This window comes from Lissotriton helveticus, chromosome 6 (genome assembly GCF_964261635.1).
Source record: "Lissotriton helveticus chromosome 6, aLisHel1.1, whole genome shotgun sequence".
NCBI lineage: Eukaryota > Metazoa > Chordata > Amphibia > Caudata > Salamandridae > Lissotriton > Lissotriton helveticus.
Window position 1 is genome coordinate 1,956,653,308 of NC_136067.1, and position 19,280 is coordinate 1,956,672,587.

Sequence of the window (19,280 nt, forward strand, 5' to 3'; positions counted from 1 at the left end):
TGATCCTAGGCAAACATTTCATTTCGAAGCCTCCTTTTACTTTATTATCACATATGAGAGCCCTTTTAAATACCTGGGTTCAGGATGTGCGCTGTAAAAGCACCTCTTATGGTTGATTTAATAGACTACAATGCTGCTCCATCTACAATAATATAGGCCATATTTAGGGTGTACAAGACGACTTTAGGGTTGACATGGTAGGCCTGAAAGCTATTCACAAAGTGCATTTTGTAGGACTACATTAGCAGTACAAACATACAACATGTGCTATTTACAAACTGCACTTCTAAAGTACTATTTTTTGTAGTAGTTTAGAAATGAAGTTTGAGAAAAGCATTTTGTAGTATGTTTTATAGTAATATTGAAGCACTAAAATATAGCACAAAATGCAGATTGTGAATAGACCCAGGCCCTTCAGTTGGGAGGAGACATGTAAATTACACTTTTAAAGAAACTGTACGCTACGATTTTGTGAATAGCCAAAACGTAGTACACTTACTCAAAAGTGCAAAGTACTCAAAAGTGTAAGTTGCCTTTATGAGTGATGGATTTTCCAAGAAAATAGTACATTTGCACCCATAGATTCATTCCTTGAATGAGTGCAAATGTACTATTTTTTGGAGTTCACATCCATTGGAAGTAGTAGACTTGGAAAGCTGTACCAGTCCCAGGTTTCCAGGTTTACTACGGCCGATCAAACACCCAAATGCTGATGGGATGAATACTTGCAAAAAGTCTTATCAGTGGCAATCACTCGGGGGAGCATTCCAACTCAGTGTTTTTTGCCCACTGTGCCACTCTAGACAGAGGCTCACCTAATGCAAATCAGTGCTGACCCTGTTCCTCATGGAAACCGTCCATCCCAAGTGTTGGTCCTCTCACCCCTCCACCCTGCAGCCCACTGCTTTTTAGTTGGTAAATTTGAGATTCACACCGCCCGAATCTAACTGACTAAGCTACGCCCCTGTGCTTTGGGTGTCTGAGGATTAGGTCACTGTTCCTTTGGACAAAGGCATTTTTCTCACACGGACCAAACAAATAATACCCCAGATTTTTAAAAATATATTTCTGCAATATGGAGCTGATATTTTGATTGACAAGAAAGAGTGACTGCTCATTATTTCTTCTAGCACATACTTAGACGGTGGCCATGAGGACAGATTCATGTAACTTACGGACTGACACATCAGCTGCCTGATTGTGCTGATAACTACTGATTGGAGTGACGTTTGACTGAGTCTAAAAGAATTTTTATTTTTAGATTTAATTCATTCATTGGTATGAATCATACTCAGAATTGGCAGATTGCCAGGCCCTGTCGCAATCCCTGCCACGCACAGCTGTAAGCAGCAAGGGCTGACCTACCACAGCAGGTCGGGCATAGGGCCTAGCAAAATGCTGGCTCGCGACCCTTCCTCCCCCATTGTGCATGACCTAAGTGGAAAGGGAATCATTGCAACAAAGTTGGATGAACATCCTTCTCTTGCTAGATCGTGGCTATATTTGAAAGCATGAAGTGGTGGCTTCACAGCTGGAGCCATCTGGAGGACCATCAAAGACCACATGGTCGCAGTTTGTAGTTCCATCAACAAAGGCTTCAGCATCTAGTGATGGCCTTACCATGGTGGACACAGGTGATAACAAAGAGAGCATGAAGGAGTCATATGTATGGGAGTACACTACCCGTACAATTACAATAGCATCAGTTGTAGTGGAAGTGGAGGACTGAAAAAACAAACCAGCCAGGACCCCCACACTACCCCCATTCAGGAAAGACCTCAAGACCTGGCTCTTCTGATTACCCCAGCATGCTACGGAGTCGCCACCTTCCTTAGCGCATTGAGACCCTCACAGGTGAGCAGCTGCACTTTATAAACCCCTGATTCATTGATTGGCTGTCCAAACATTCTGCCAGATTTAAATTTAAAAACAGAAAAAAATGTAAAAATGAAAGAAAACACAAAAGATAGTGTGTGGAAAGCTGCTGTGACTCAAAAATGGTGACAGATGTTTATAGGTACCTCAGAGCTTGACCCTAACTAGGAGTGGGCCCTGACAAAGAACTCTCTAATACCTTTCATGTTAGCATATTAATCCTAAACAGTGCTACAGTATGAGGGAACCCTTGAAAGTGCTCCATTCTCTGCCAACTTGTGTCTGCTACCCGCACAGTCAGTGGGCTTGGCTTAAGAGGTGTTCCCTTTTTTTCCTAGGACCCCATCTGGGTCGTTGTCCAGAGCTCACTACAAGGTTTTGCCATTTTTGAAGGGCCCAGAAAAGGAGGTTCCCTGGGATTGATATACACTACGGTCAAATGAATGTTGGACATGGCCCTTTTTGCAGGATCACCCCTAAACATTTTGCCTTCCTCCTCCTGCTTTTTGCTGTATTAGTTTTGTTGGCTTTAGGTCTCTGCACACTATACCACTTCTAGCCAGCGCTAAAGGTCTTGTGCTCTCTGCTTAAAACATGGGAACATTGGCTTATACCAAATTGGCACATTTAATTTACTTGTAAGCCCCTCGTAAAGTGGCACAACATGTGCCCAGCGCCTATCAATTAAATTCTACTAGTGGTCTGTAGCTCTGGTTGTGCCACCCAATTAAGTAGCACTTTAAACATGTTCCAGGCTTGCCATTGCAAAGCTTGTGTGTGCAGTTTAAACTACCAAGTCGACCTGGCAAATAAACCTTTAGCCAGGCCTAAACCTTCCTTTTTAATACATATAAGTCGCCCATGGGGTAAGGCTTATATATAGTATAGGGTGCTATGCAGGCGTGCAGCATCCATTGGGCTCAAAGGGCTTCAGCCCCCCCATCGTGTGTGTGCTTCCCCGGCACACACACAGGCAGTTTTTGAGCTGTTGAGGTCTGGCATCCGTCTTACTGCAGCCACTCCAGAGTACTTCACCGGTCTTGAAAAGACCATTTACTTGTTAACAAAGCTTCGTTGGTCTTTCACCACTTCTTAGAGCTCCTGCATCTTCACTGCAGATTGCTAGAAGATTTACCCCCCCCAAAAAATGTATTAGCCCCCCACCAAAAATTTAACTCTAGTTGAGCCTCTGGTCCTATGTATTTAAAAAGCTGGACTTGTACTTTTGAATTTTACATGTCCTGGTAGTGAAAAACTCTTAAATTCATTTTTTACTGCTACAAGGCCTATCTCTCCCACAGGATAACATTGGAGTTGACTTATTAGATTTTATAAGTGTAATTTCCAAATGGGAAGAGATAACATCTCATGTTTGGTGTCTCTGGAATCACAATTTAAAATCCTAACTTATTGTGAAGTCGGATTTTAAATTACATTTCTGAAAATCCCACTTTTTATAAAGTTAACACAAGGAGATGATGGATGGACGCTGAAACTTTTCAGACACTCACCCCCAGTCACAGATCTGGGTTGAATCCATCATCTCTCTTTAGCTCACTTCGCCACATCAGTTCAGACCCAGCTATGTGCAAATTAGTCTTGAACCTGTGCCTCATGGGAACAGTCCAGCCTGAACTGCCAAGCCAGGTCTTCCCTGAACTGGAAACAAGCATCCTGGGACCACCAAGCCAAGCCAGGTCTTCCCTGAACTGGAAACAAGCATCTTTCAGTGAGATCCTCACCCCGAATTGTACCCCTCAGGTTCTGAACCCTTAATGTGACTCAGCGGGCTCTTAAATCAAGCTTTTGGGCTCTTCACAACCGTGATGGGCCCGTTCTCCCTGAGACTGCGCCGCTTGCACTAAAACTCAGCGCGAGCCACAGCCAGCCCGTATCTTTGAATAGTAAGCATTGATCACCCGTGGAGGACCTCCAATGCAAAGCACCAGCCTCTGTGATACCCATCCTTCTCCCCTTGCCATGCCGACTACCACTCTGCTTGCTACCCGCTACCCTTTCCAATGCAAATGGGACTCTTGGCACAAACTTGAGAAGGTAAACCTTCAGCTGGACTAATCTTGGAGTGTATCCGACCTGCGCTCCATTGTAGTCCGCTTGAACTTGTGATATTGACATGGTCTAGCGCAACCAGATAGCCTTGGTTGGCACTTTGTGCTTTTAGGCACTATTTTTTTGTTTATTCTTTAAGAACACATAAGTCTGGCTTTTCTGATTGGATTTTTGTAATTTTGGTCTTGTTTTGTTTATTAAATTAAGCTCTATTGTTTCAACATGGCACAGGTATGGATTGTTTCACAGTTTTACTGTTAGAAATGTTGCACACACACTTTACACATTGCCACTGAGTTAAGCCTAACTGCTCTGTGCCAGGGGGTTGAGCACAGGTTAATTGGCTAATTTGGGTTTGGTTGTGCCTCACCATGACAAGGACCATGCTGCTTGACCAGGGATCATACCCTTGTCAACCCAATTTCTAACAAGGAAGTTCTGCAAAATACGGCTAAAAGGGCTGTGAAGGGCTTCCCCCCCCTAACTGAACCTGAGTGAGACCAGAAAAAACACTAGGATGTCTACGTACAGGATGGTGTTATGCTATGGTATTGTGAGGGGTTGCCGAGCATGATCTGTCGAGTGCCGGGGTTGCAACGTAAATGTCGGCACCGTCACTTACCGGACAAGGCGATAGCAAGATTCCGGCATAGAAGACCGCCGATAACACCCCCATATCCTCTGTTTGTGCAGCGGCTGGACCTCCCTCACAACGACGAGGAAGAGGGCGGGGCTAACCCCGGAAGCGGATCTGTGCAGGAACTAAAAAACTGGACAGAGACGGAGGACGGGCGCGAAGAGACCGGAAGAAGATTAGAACACCGAAAGGTTCGGGAAAAGGAGGAAGAAACCGAAGACTGAGACGACGCGAAAGGAGGTGATGCGGAAGAGCAAGAAGATGACGAAACGAGGTGTGAGGACTGGTGGTCCCCAACAGAGGTGGCTGAAGAGCGGCCGCAACTCAGGAGAGTTGCGGCAGAGCCGGTGAGTGTTGGGTAACGGGGGAGTGGGTGTAGGGGAACGGGAGGAGGGGTGCGTGTACAGAAGGGTGGCGGGCGGTTCTTGTTAGAAGGAAGGCTTGTTTTAGGTCTTTGGCAGGTAGTTTATGTTCTTTTTTCCCTCCTCATTTATCAGTGAGAGCAAACTGAATCCTACTTGTCAGGCAAATCGCTATTTGAATACCTTTCAAATTAAACCTACTCTTGACTTATCTTGAGTCCTTTCTAATTGCACTGTGCACTATATCCTCCTAGCCAGGTCCTGCACTATTCCCCTTCACAATACCGACCCTGTTACCCCTCACAATTCCAGACCATCCTTCATTCTTTAAGCAATTACCTACTGGGTGTGGTGATGGTGACAAGCAGATAGGAAACGGAAATCATAAAAGATCTGACAGCTCCTTGTTCTTCTTTCCTCTTCTAAGCCTCCCTGGGATGGACGATCCAGCTTGCCAGCTAACCCCATACGAACACCGAGGAGACCCGAAGCCCCAACCTAAAGAAGAGAAGCAAGATCCGAGCCTTGGAATCCCGAACTATTCCTTTGCCTAAAATTGTTAAATAAAAGTAGTCCCATTGGCACACTATATACAGCCTCCTCGTCTGTTTATCCGGCCCGCCCTCCCACAGGCATGTCTTATCTTTTCTGAAAATAGATATATAACGTACTCATTCACTCAGGGGTTTTATGAAAGATGGAAAGATTGCTTTCATGGCAAGGAAAGACAGATAACTAAGTTAAAAAGTATTTATAAGTGAGAAGTGGGAAGAAGAGCTCCACTGTGTTTGAGATGTTGATGAAAGAAGATAGGGGTTTTATATGTAAACAGGGATTTATAGATGCTAGTACAGATGGTAATTTTTGCACTCCATATCCTATTTTAGAAGCAGAGTTAAGTATAATATTGTTCTTAATGGACTCCATTTTGACTACAAAATGTTTGGCATCATTTCAGAGTTCATGGGAAGTAATTATTTATGGAGAAAAGGTGGAGGCACGAGCTAACACCTTGATAACTAAGAATTTTTCTTCATGTTTATTTCCTGCTGCAGCTCTCCGATAAGATTTTTTGTGATGGTGGTTGCTTTTTTCATATAAGATTAATTTATTTTTATAGGTAGCTTTGAAATACGGTGCATTGAAAGCGCCACTTACATTCAGCTTGCTTTGCCTCCTATTTCAAGAAAACACATAGCAGGTTTAAACCTAGTTGAACGCTTGGCTTTCTCTGGTCTCAACCTGCTAGGTTCAGGTGCAACGGGATTGCCAGCGTAGTAGTCCAAATTATAAAAATAAGAGTATCTTGAACTGGACAAATCAATTTCGGCAATTTATTAAATGCAATATGTAGGTCTGTTCACTGTTCACTTAGTCTATTCCAGGTTCTACCTGAAGATTTCCTCAATGGATTGTCCTTGTAAGAAATTGGAGGGCAGCTGTTATAAGTAAATGGTCTGTCGAGACTAGAGGTGTTAAAGATTGGAGGGATTTGTTAGCATGAGCTGAAAGCCATTTTGTATTTTGGCAGCCATTTTAGGTAGCCATGTGCTCGCCATGTGCTGTTTCCCTCTTCAGAGCCTTGCACATGCTCAGAAGTTCCTAGCTAGCAGAATGCACCTGCTCCTGTTATAGAACTGTCAGGATATTTTTGCTGCTGTATGGAGAAGTAACTCTCCTCCCACTTTGTTGAGCAAGCAGATCTTGCATGCCCATATTAGGCATTTTGCATGCTTATATGCGCCAGGACTGCCCCTTGGTCTTATGCTGACTATGTAACCCTAAGCATATATAAGGCCGTTGTTTTCTGTACTCCTTAGACTGCCTCATTCAGTTGCTAAGACTTCTGTGTGAAGTAGTCTCCCTCATCTGATGTGAAGAAATGCATTCTTTTTATATTACAGCTTCTGTGCCAATTTCTTCTTTGTTGGTTTAAAAGGACCAAGTATCAGTGAGACCACTGAGAAGGTTTCTATGTTCTTCAGAGGGAGGCCATTTACCACTTGTACCAGGCCAGGGGGTTCCCAAATCATATCTAGTGTGAGGTCTGCTGCATGAGTCGGTCTTCTCACCACCTGTGGGGCTCCACAGCCCTCACAGTGTTTGCCAATAATGGCCTCTGATACATCAGCTTTGTCATCAAAATATAGATTATGGTTGCCTAGTATTACTGGCCAGTTATGATCAGTAGTAGAAGCAGAAATAGGGTCTATAATTTCCTCTTCAGACAGGCCAGGAGTATCTAGAGGTAGTAAATAAGCATATATGGTAAAGTATATATATATTGATGAGATTTAAAAGGTTCTAAAGAGTGGTCTGGATATTTTGGCAGCCTTTGACGGAGTGAACAGTTGAGCTTCCATTGAAGTGCTAAGATGTGGCCTTGCTCTTCCCTTGGCTGTTTGTGAGCTGTAAAGAGACCAGGAAGACGTTTTGTAGCATGGTTGAAAATTGGGACTTGTGGGACCACTGAAGATGTGGGACACTGTGCCAAGGATAAATAAGACGGGTGCAAACTTGGCGAGCAACCGCTTCAACTTTATCCTGTTCAGAGCTTTTTGGTGCAAAGAAAATGGCTTCATTGGCATTTTCCGGTGATGCTATTTGGCCTTATGGAGTCGTGCCCTGTTGTCGTGTTCAGTCTTTAAAAGGTGGCTACCTGTCGATATAAAACTTGGGACCTTTAAAATCCCAGGGTGAGCCCACTTAGTGGACACGTTTCCACGCTTGTCCTTCTCTGAACTTTTTCCACAAAAATTTAAGGATTTAGGGGCTGATTACGATGTCGGTCAGAAAGCCTCTGACTGCTAGTCTGAATCGTTCCGACCGCGGTTGGAATTCTTCCTACGGACACGGTTGGTTTGCAGTTCGACCCCCAAATTACGCTGTCGGCAGTCAGAGGGTAAACCGGCCGGTCATTCCGATGAGGTTCGGACCAGCTCTTGGATTCTTCCGGCCAGTCGAAACCGCACCGTTATCCCCTATGGACGGCGTTTCACCATCAGGATTATGATGTTGGTTTCCGACAGCCTTTCCGTGCCGGCCTTTCCGACACGGAAAGTCTGTCGGAAAGCAACTTTGGGGTCCCTAGCAGGGCCCCCTTGCCTCCGTAGCCTGTGGTTGGTGGCCAAGGGGGTACTTAGGGTGCCCCCCTGTACATCTCTACACTGTGTGGCAGGCACCATGTGGTGCCTGCCATAGGGTGCAGGGTTTTACACACCCTGCCATTTCTTTACAGGAGCCTGTATTATGGCCAGTTTACGGCTGTAGCACAAGCTCCCCTAGAGAAATGGGAGTATGCGACCTAACACTCATGGAACACCTACCACTAAGAAATATAACGCAGCATAGTACAAGCTGCTTCATTGCAATACATTTCTTTACAGAGCCCTGCAAGGCCGCAAAAAGGAGCTTGTGCATGCCGTCGTAAATTCTTAATAAGCCTTTTTGTTGCCCTGCGTCACCTTGTGAGATGCAAGGGGATGCAAAGCCTTAGTAAACTTGGCCCATATAATGTACATGGAGAGGGCACTGAGCTCAGCTATTGGCTGTTGTAAGTGTAATTCTTCAGACACTGGTGAATTGTAAATGTCATGTCAGTAAGTGATATGGCTATTTCACTGGTGCATCAGAGAGACAAGTCTGTTTAGGAGGGTCATCTCTTTTTCTCTTTGATTTATGCAAGTGTTTTTTTCTGTTTGCTGAGTTTTATTTTTTCTGCTATTTTGACCAGACGACCTGACAAAATGAGCTGTTAGTAATTTACAATGCAATTCTTTAAGATACTGTAGAAGGAGAGGAGTTCTCCTGAGGCAAAAAGTGATGGATGGAAGAGCAGGGAAGCAGAATAATTCTGACAGGCCGCGGGCTGTGAAAATGTAAGGGCCTGGGACAGAGTCAGTCACATGCTGGGAGGGATTTATGGGGTAACACAGGCCCCTGCAGTGCAGGGAGGGACACCCCACAGTAGCCCCTGAACCCTTTGGGGCCCATATAGCCCAAAACCAATGAATATCTGTGAGATACAGGAGACTGTGGGACCCCTCCTCACATTCTGCCGGGGAGGAAGGGGCAATCAATTCTTGTTACACCCCTGGAGGGATTCTGATAAGCCTGTAAAGAGGAGACAGTCACTCCATTCCTGTTTCACATATGTGTAGGCCAGAGGGTCCAGCAGAGTCAGTCACATCAAGACCACCACTGACAGGCAGGCTCATTCATATGCCAGATGTATCTCTCTCAGGGCGTTAGGGTTGGGACAGAGTTAGTCACTTGTTATCTGTAAGACCATAAGACTGCATAGGCTGCCAGTAAAGCATTGGTGCCTGTAAAAGTTTGTCCATCAAGCCCTAGCAAGCAGAGGTAAAGTCAACAGGTCTGGCTTGTGTGTAGTGCATGCACACAGATGAATGTGTTCACATATGCAGGCAGAGAAAAACTTTTACCTGCTTCAATGTGGACAAAGACCACGATATATATATATATATATATATATATTCACTGAAAAAACCATAGGTTATAGACCATATATAGTTAGGAATTAGCATTTACAAAACCTTGAAAATTCACTGAAAAAACCATAGGTTATAGACCATATATAGTTAGGAATTAGCATTTACAAAACCTTATTTTACTCACACAAAACCATTGAAATTCCATATATAGTTAGTTGCACTAACTATATATCGCGCACCCGCAATCCACTGCTGATGATGTCACATATTACATCATTCATGACATGGTCAGTGACATCACTGATGACATCACTGATGACAACATCCAGTGATTATGTGTTTCTGTAAAGTTTAAATATGTTTTACATATTGAAGAATGAGTGGATGTATAAGTGTCTGAATGAAGGTTTTAGTAGGTGCGTGATTGACTGTATGAGTGAGTGATTAAATGCGTCTTACTGAATGCACGGGTTAGTGACTAAACTGTCTGAAAGTGTGCATCAGTATGTCTGTTGTTGTGCAAGCTGCTGCATGTGTTGATCAGTAGCTATATAAGTAGCTATATGGGTTATTGATTGGTTGCACAAGTATTTGTATGGGAGACTGAGTGTGTGTATGGCTGGCTGGGAGGTGTGTGACTCTGTGCAGATCAATGTGTACTTGTATCAGTGATTCTATAAGAGAGTAAGTATGTGTTAGTATATGTTTCAAAAATGTAAGGTGTTCTGTGTTTAACTGTATAGATGAGAAAATGGAAGTGTGATTGATTCTTTTCAGGACTGACTAGGTGTGTGAGTAACTCCATGGATGAGTGGCAGAGTGTGAGTGTCTGTATAGGTGTATGAGTGCATATGATAGTGTTGTAAAGATGAGTGATTGTATGTATGAATGATTGTATGAGTGAATGTGTGTGTAGACATAGGAATCAGTGAGTGCGTATGTAGTAACTAGTATTGGTGTGTCAATGGTTTCAAAAATTATACTCTCTATTTAACACTGGGTGTAATAGAGGTTATATTAGAGTGTGAGGAGATGCATTGTATTATCACATGAATGATATCATCAGTGATGTGATCATTGATGTCAAGTGAGATGTCATCAGTGATGTCATTTGAGATGTCATCAGTGATGTCATCAGTGATGTCACTGACCATGTCATGAATGATGTAATATGTGACATCATCAGCAGTGGATTGCGGGTGCGCGATATATAGTTAGTGCAACTAACTATATATGGAATTTCAATGGTTTTGTGTGAGTAAAATAAGGTTTTGTAAATGCTAATTCCTAACTATATATGGTCTATAACCTATGGTTTTTTCAGTGAATTTTCAAGGTTTTGTAAATGCTAATTCCTAACTATATATGGTCTATAACCTATGGTTTTTTCAGTGAATTTTCAAGGTTTTGTAAATGCTAATTCCTAACTATATATGGTCTATAACCTATGGTTTTTTCAGTGAATTTCAATGGTTTTTTAATAGCAAATATCATAAGCTGTCGAATGTCAAGTACGTGGTAAGTAAAAACATTTTCGTGTTTATGCACACTGATCTGCTTTGATTGCTGCCCCCCACCCCTCATTTCTATTAGGAGTACTCTCTCTTTGCAGATAGTGAAGGGTAGTTAACGCAGCCCTTTGCCCCCTTTGTAATCCGTCGTGCCTGCTTCTCTCTCCATTTGATTGTTTGTTCTCTTTGGTTCATTCTCTATTTACAAACAAGCACAGAGTCGCAATACTCTGTTTAGTCTTTGCAGATAGCGAAAAATCGTGTAAAAAAACAAAAGGAATCGAGCAAAATCAGTCGGCCACTAATGGGATCTCTTTTGACCTCGCTAAAATAGAAACATTAGGAACAACCTGTTGAAAATAGCAATGCGTATGTATATAAGCGGCGTTCATTTGTGTTCACAGTACCCCTTGTTGATTGTTTCAATCGAGCATTGAATTGTTCGAAGTTAATTCTCTTAAGGATCTTCTCTACCTGCAAACGAGGAAGAATAGGAATATTCTATCTCCCTTTGCAGATAGTGAAGGGTAGGTAACGCAAGCCTTTAACACGTCGTACCTATTTCATTCCTCATTGATTGATTGATTGTCCGAACATTGACTGTTTGGGAATTAGTTCTTTTTGGAGGTATTCCCTGTTTGCAAATAAACGTAGGAAAATCTTTGCAAGTAGTGAAAGGGTACGTAATGCGGACCGTTCTCCCCCGTTGTAATCTGTCATGCCTATCTACTCCCCACTGATTGATGCACCTTTTTCACCCGGACCATTTACTAGAGATACGTCATCTGGCCCGACCAGAGAGCACCCCTAGTGAAAAGCACATATGCAATAATAACGAAGTGATCACTGTATCCTGTTAACAGAAACTTTACCATGAAACAACCTGGAAAGAAAAAAATAGGAAAACGAAAATCAGTAGGCCACTGATGAACATGAACTTTTATTAAACAACGAACAAAGAAACGATAACATAACGTAATGATAAAACCTATTAATGTCCTAGAAACAAGAAAACGTTAAAATATGCCAGTGGTGAGAGACCAGAAAAACAGTAAGAGAAACCAAATCACCCCTCGCTGTCCCACCGCCTGCCACGCCAAAAAAATCGATAGACTAGGGAAAATGCAAGTCAGTAGAACATCCACCCCCACTCTGGAAACTTCCAAGGTGGGGCAGGGTTCCGGCTACGCCCAGCCGGGAGCAGCCCATATAAGGCAGGTCCTGCTGCCACGCCTCGGCCAGGAGATCCTAACGTAGGGTGTAGCCGAAGGAGAGGCCGAGGCCAGCGGGACCCGGCCAGGGGATTGCCTTTACAACGCTGAACAGTTGCAGGGGGGGGGAATGTCTCCTCGACCCTCCCCTCTCTCTCCCAGTCCGGCCGCGGTGGCCCTTGAGAGTTGCAGGTAGTCCCGCCACATGCTCTTCCGGTCCGACCACCAACGGTCGGGGGGCCGAGGCCGACGGGATCCGGCTGCAGCCGATAAACCAAGAAACCCGTTCATGGGGCCAGAGCCAGGGGCGTCCGGCCGACATCCACCGGAAGCCCGGCCCGAAGACGGACGGGACACTTCTTTCTTTTATAATGGCTGCGACAACACTGGGGGGGGATGTCTTGCACATGCCTCCGACCCCCGGTCCGACCACCAACGGTCGGGGGGCCGAGGCCGACGGGATCCGGCTGCAGCCGATAAACCAAGAAACCCACCAAAAATTCCTCACAAATGTACCTCAGACAGTAGTATCACAGTAGTATCACAAAATGGCTGTGGTTTCCTCTCATTTGACATATATACATAACCAATTAACTTTCATCACACACAAATACAAAACCAAAGTAACATTTTAATTGGTTCTAAATTTCAACACTTTCAAATGTGTTTTCCCCATGCAATTTTCCATAGGACATTTACATACGTCTACAGCCTGAATGGCTGAACGGAATTACACCAAACTTGGCAAAATGGTACATCAAACCTAAGAGGTCAGGAAGGATCTACTATGCCCCCTTATGGTCATTTCCCCCTTCGCATTGGCCTCCTCTTGTCTCTCAATCCTACCGAGGGACAAGATGGCGGCCGCTACGGACTGTTTGGAATGTTGACAGACGCCGGAGAACCAATCAGCTTCGCAAAGCTCCGTAACGCGAAAAGTACGCGAAGCGGAGCGCTGTTACAGATATATATCTTTTTTTGAACGTTAATTTCTCAAAATCCACTGGAGCACATATATTGAGACCTAGCAAAGGCACATCGGGCTACCAGTCCCTAATATTTTGCCAAGTTTCGTGCAAATCCATTCAGCCGTTCGATTATTATTATTTTGGTTTTTTTTTGCCCCGCGGGGCCCTTTTAAAACCTCCACATCAAACCTAGGGGGTCAGCGAGGATCTACTATGCCCCCTTATAGTTATTTCCCCCTTTGTTTTGACCTCCTCTTGTCTCTCGATCCTACCGAGAGACAAGATGGCGGCCGCTACGGACTGTTTGGAATGTTGACAGACGCCGGAGAACCAATCAGCTTCGCTTCACAAAGCTCCGTTGCGCGAAAAGTCCGCGAACCAGAGCGCTGCCCGGTCCGCTGTTACAGATATATATCTTTTTTTAAACGTTAATTTCTCAAAATCCACTGGAGCACATATATTGAGACCTACAAAAGGCACATCGGGCTACCAGTCCCTACAATTTTGCCAAGTTTCGTGCAAATCCATTCAGCCGTTCGGGCTAAAAGTGAGGCCAACCGCCCTATGGAAAACTCAATGTTAAAAACACGTTTTGGGACCCCCCTTTTTTCTCGGCCCCCCCTTGACGAACCCCCCCCAAATTTTCAAGGGCTGCTCAGAAACATAATGTGCCATTTTCCTGAAAATTTCAGCCAATTCCGTCCACAAACGCCAAAGTTATTAGACATAGAATTTTCAAAAAACCCATAGAGAAAAAATCCTAACTATATATACCTACTGGCGACCGCCAGTAGGTAATATATATATATATATATATATATATATATATATATATATATATATATATATATATATATATATATATATATATATGCATTCCTGTTTTTCTCCGTAGAGAAGTTTGCTCGTGCACTCCGGAATCGATTTTCCAACACAGTAATTACTCCCAAATCAGTGGTTTAGGTTTCTTTATTCATCACAGCTAGATGTATATTTGTTACCATATGTGAAGGGACTCACATCATACATCATACATACAAGACACAGGCGATTTGCTGAGGCGCCTACAGGAGACACCATGGCAACCCAATTACAAACTTATCACTATGGATGTGGTGTCCTTATATTCAAACATTAGCAATGACATTGGCATCAGTGCTTGTGAACATTTTCTGGCAGAAAGAAGCATACAGTACTTTGAACATAACAAAATGCTAATAGAAATGATCCAACTTTGTTTAGTACAGAACATATTTTTGTTTGGAGATGAACTGTTTAGACAAACGAAAGGGACGGCGATGGGCTTTTCCTTTAGCCCTTCGTACGCATGTCTGACAATGGGACTTTGGGAAATGACATGGGCGTGGAGGCATGAAAATGACCGGTTTGTAAACAAAACCATTGCATGGCTGAGGTACATAGACGATTTATTTTTGATTTGGGATGGTACCAAAGATGAGTTTTCTGAATACTTTGAAATATTGAATAATTCGAACTATAATTTGAAATTCACTTTTGAGATCAGTGAGGAACGGGTCATCTTCCTGGATACGGAGATATATATCCAGGATAATGAAGTACAAACCACCCTACACCGCAAGTGTACCGCAACCAATGCTGTGCTACATGCTGAAAGCTTTCACCAAAATAGCTTGATTAATAACATTCCTTTTGGCGAGTTCCTGAGGATCAAAAGAATTTGTTCCAAAAAATAAGAATGTGACAAACATCAACAAAATGCAGTACAGCGTTTTAAAAAACGAAAATACAAGATGGGAAATATTGAAAAATCAATGAAAAGAACAGAAACAATGCAGAGACATGATTTGTTGAAACAAAAAATTCCTGAGACTGAGGAAAATAAAATCCGCATGATAACTACCTACTCCACAGCCAATCACCAGCTAATGAGGATTATGCGCAAAAACTGGCATATTCTACATATGGATGAAACGACGGCGAAAATAGTGGGGGATCATCCCAACATAACCTATCGACGAGCAACAAAATTAAGGGACAAATTGGTGCACAGTCATTTTCAACCACCAAAGAAACGAGATGATTGGCTGAAACCAAAAGGATTTTTCAAGTGTTCAAATTGCAAGGTATGTGCTATTGCCCAAAACACCAAAGAAATACAAATGGCAAATATCCGCATGTGGAAAATTCAACAACTAATCAACTGTAAAAGCCAATTTGTGATTTACATCATAGAATGTCCCTGCTCGCTTAAGTATGTGGGCAGCACAAAATGCGAGTTGAAGAAACGCATCTTGGAGCATGTCAGAGCCACTATCAACACAGACAGAGCCAACGCAATAGCCAAACATATGGAGAAAGAACACTCGAGTAATTGGAAAGAACTAAAATTTTATGCTGTGGAATCGGTTGGAATGCACCCCAGAGGGGGGGACCGTGAATTAATCCTCAGGCAGAAGGAAGCAAAGCATATCATTAACTTTCGTACCTTAACCCCGTATGGGCTGAATCAGGACGAGGAGTTACATTACCATCTCTAAATTAAATGACAATTGTGATAAGATGTTGAGGGCAAACACTGGACTTTTTCTTATATAACTGTATCACCTTTTAATTTCACTTGTTTTAATTTAATTTGTGAATCACGGTGCGCACTGAATGAGAAAGCATAAGGGTTGGAAACAGCAAGGGAACGCGGCTAGCTTTTGAACAATGAAGGGGGAGTGGCTTGATCATATACCCACTAGAGGGTAACAATAGAATGAGATAAAAACTCCCCACTGCAGTTTATTCGAATCTGTGCAAACACCCACTGGAGGGTGCGAGGTTGTGTTCAATAGCGGTGAGCTAGATTTGAAACCAATAGAGTGTGAGTGTCAAATTACCAAAAGAGGGATGATTATAATGCATCTATAATGGTTTATTTAATGAAGATCGCGATATAACATAGTCATTTGCATGTTACCGCTGAACCTCTATCCAAGTATGAAATCAGAGTATGTTATAAATTGTGGCCAAATGCGTCCCTTCCAGGAAGAACTATAAGTACCACAATGCACAGGGAGGATAAACAGGATGTGATGTCACAAGTAGTTGTTAATGTTTTTTTAAAAGTATCATGAAAAAATTGTGGTTCCATGTCAGTCTTGTGAGCAAGGTCTTGGTTAAGACTGAAACGCGTAGAGTTGCTGCTGGCTGAGCTGTGATGAATAAAGAAACCTAAACCACTGATTTGGGAGTAATTACTGTGTTGGAAAATCGATTCCGGAGTGCACGAGCAAACTTCTCTACGGAGAAAAACAGGAATGCATTTTTACGGCGGGGCTCTGCCGTGGCTCGTTTGCACCGTCTAAGAGCGCCCAATAGAACCTGAACCCGGGCCAAAGGAGAAAAGAAGTTTTAATCAGGTTGGGCGAACGCCGGCAAGAATCTGAAGCTGGGACTGTGAGCGGAAGCTGACCGGGCAGAGGGACACGAAGGACGCGGCTCCGGATAGGAACGCTGAACCCGCGGAACTCGTAACGGTGAGCTGATTGCCAGTCTCTGCTTAATAACATTGTATCTCTGCGGAGAGCGTTGCCGGTTGATCTGTCTAGCGTGTATTGTTTGCCGAGTGTGTTTACGAGTGTATATACTCGAGGACTGTTCCTTCAAAAAGTCTTTGTGGCAAAACATTATCGCTTTAAGCGGAATCATCAACATTGAAACACAGACGAGAGGAAAGAAATGGAAATACTTAATTAATATATACAGCGAGATATCTAAAGAAACAGCCAGCGCAAAATGGATAAAAGAGAAGCCAGTAGAACTGCCCTTATCAACACATGCTTCGATGAGGAAGTGACATCTAGCACTGAAAATGGGGGCAACGATAAACGCAAAAGTGATGTTAAAAACAAATTGCGCACATGGGAAAAGCTCTCAAAAAAGGAAATAAACAAATGGTGGGAAGTGGCATCCATCAAGAAATATTTGGAGGTAAAACGCGTCCCACGCGGTTTACGCATTAATCTGCTGCCTAATCACCAAGACACCAGTAATGATCTACTCACTGAATGGGGTGAATTCATTCTAAAATCCTCACTGGGTCTAATGGAAATTTTAGTAAAACATATAGAGATCGCACTGGAAAAAATAACAAGACAACTGAAAGATTTGGAAAAGGAATTGGGAGCAATGGATTTGAATCCCGAAATAATGAAATTCAAAGAAGAATTAGATCATTACATAGAGAAACATGAGGAAACTGTGCGAAAACGAAAACAAACAAAATTCCAGCGAGACAAGGAGGATTATTCTGAGGGTCGCATATTTACATATGCCCGAAAATATGATAGATTTAAACAACAGGATCCAACAACTAATAGTGGTAGCATGTCGTCATTAGCCTCAACAGATGCCAGTACAAGTGGAAGTGAAGTAGAACAGGGAGCACTTGGACCAAAAATCACTTTTTTAGACGAAATGAAGTTGGCCCTACAACAGAAAAATTGGGAAAAGACCAGGGGCCCGCCAACCACAAATCGGGGAAGAGGCAGAGGTCGCGGAGCAAACCGCAAAAACCAACAAGAAGAGGCAGGCGGGGCGCAAAACCAAGGATTCACTTCAAATCGTGTGGGAACAATGACGAGAAGTATGAGGCAGAAATGGAATTAAAAACAATAAATGAGCAAATGGATGTCGAACTAGAGACATCGAGTAACGACATGACACACGAATTACAAGTCATCAATCTATCTACTAAAATCTTGACGACACCAGAACAAAAACTTTTACAAAGGGGCCTTAATTTCTGCCCCACAAATGGATTTGACCTAGCAGAAACCAGAGTGGATCTGTATAAATTTGTTCGCAAAATAAAGCTGGCAAAATTGTGTGCAGAGAATCCCAAAATGGCGAAACATACAATCAACACGGAGTTGCCGACTACAGACTTAAGTGCCAGGGACACGAAAGTTTCATTACACTCATGGAACTTGACCAGGATCCGGAACAAGAAAGAAACAGCATAGGAGCATATATGGCCCAAATCGGTGCTGGGAGTAGCAAGAAAAAACCGAAATCCAGATTCTATCCGCAGCTTACCCCAGGAAATAAAATCGATTTGTTCCACGACTGTGTGATCAAAGAACTGTACAAACTGAATTATCCCAAAATAAAAGACAATCTCAACCCAGAGGAACGCAAGGCATTACAGAATCTTCAAAAGGATCTTTCCATTGAGATAAAAATGGCAGATAAAGGCGGTAATGTCATAATTTTGGACAAAGAGGCCTATATGCGTGAAGCATATTCCCAACTGAGAAACAGGGAATATTATAAGAAAATGAAAACAAATCCCACGCAGAAATGGAAAGAGGATCTGGACACAAAATTGGATCACTGGCTGCATCAAAATCTACTAAATGAGGATGAAGTGAAGTATTTAAAGGTAGAACATCCTAAAATGGCCACGATATACTTCCTTCCCAAGATCCACAAGCACCCCACTAAACCACCAGGGAGGCCCATAATATCGGCAAAGGGAGCGCTACTGGAGCCTATGGCCAATTACCTAGATGTATATTTGTTACCATATGTGAAGGGACTCACATCATACATACAAGACACAGGCGATTTGCTGAGGCGCCTACAGGAGACACCATGGCAACCCAATTACAAACTTATCACTATGGATGTGGTGTCCTTATATTCAAACATTAGCAATGACATTGGCATCAGTGCTTGTGAACATTTTCTGGCAGAAAGAAGCATACAGTACTTTGAACATAACAAAATGCTAATAGAAATGATCCAACTTTGTTTAGTACAGAACATATTTTTGTTTGGAGATGACCTGTTTAGACAAACGAAAGGGACGGCGATGGGCTTTTCCTTTAGCCCTTCGTACGCATGTCTGACAATGGGACTTTGGGAAATGACATGGGCGTGGAGGCATGAAAATGACCGGTTTGTAAACAAAACCATTGCATGGCTGAGGTACATAGACGATTTATTTTTGATTTGGGATGGTACCAAAGATGAGTTTTCTGAATACTTTGAAATATTGAATAATTCGAACTATAATTTGAAATTCACTTTTGAGATCAGTGAGGAACGGGTCATCTTCCTGGATACGGAGATATATATCCAGGATAATGAAGTACAAACCACCCTACACCGCAAGTGTACCGCAACCAATGCTGTGCTACATGCTGAAAGCTTTCACCAAAA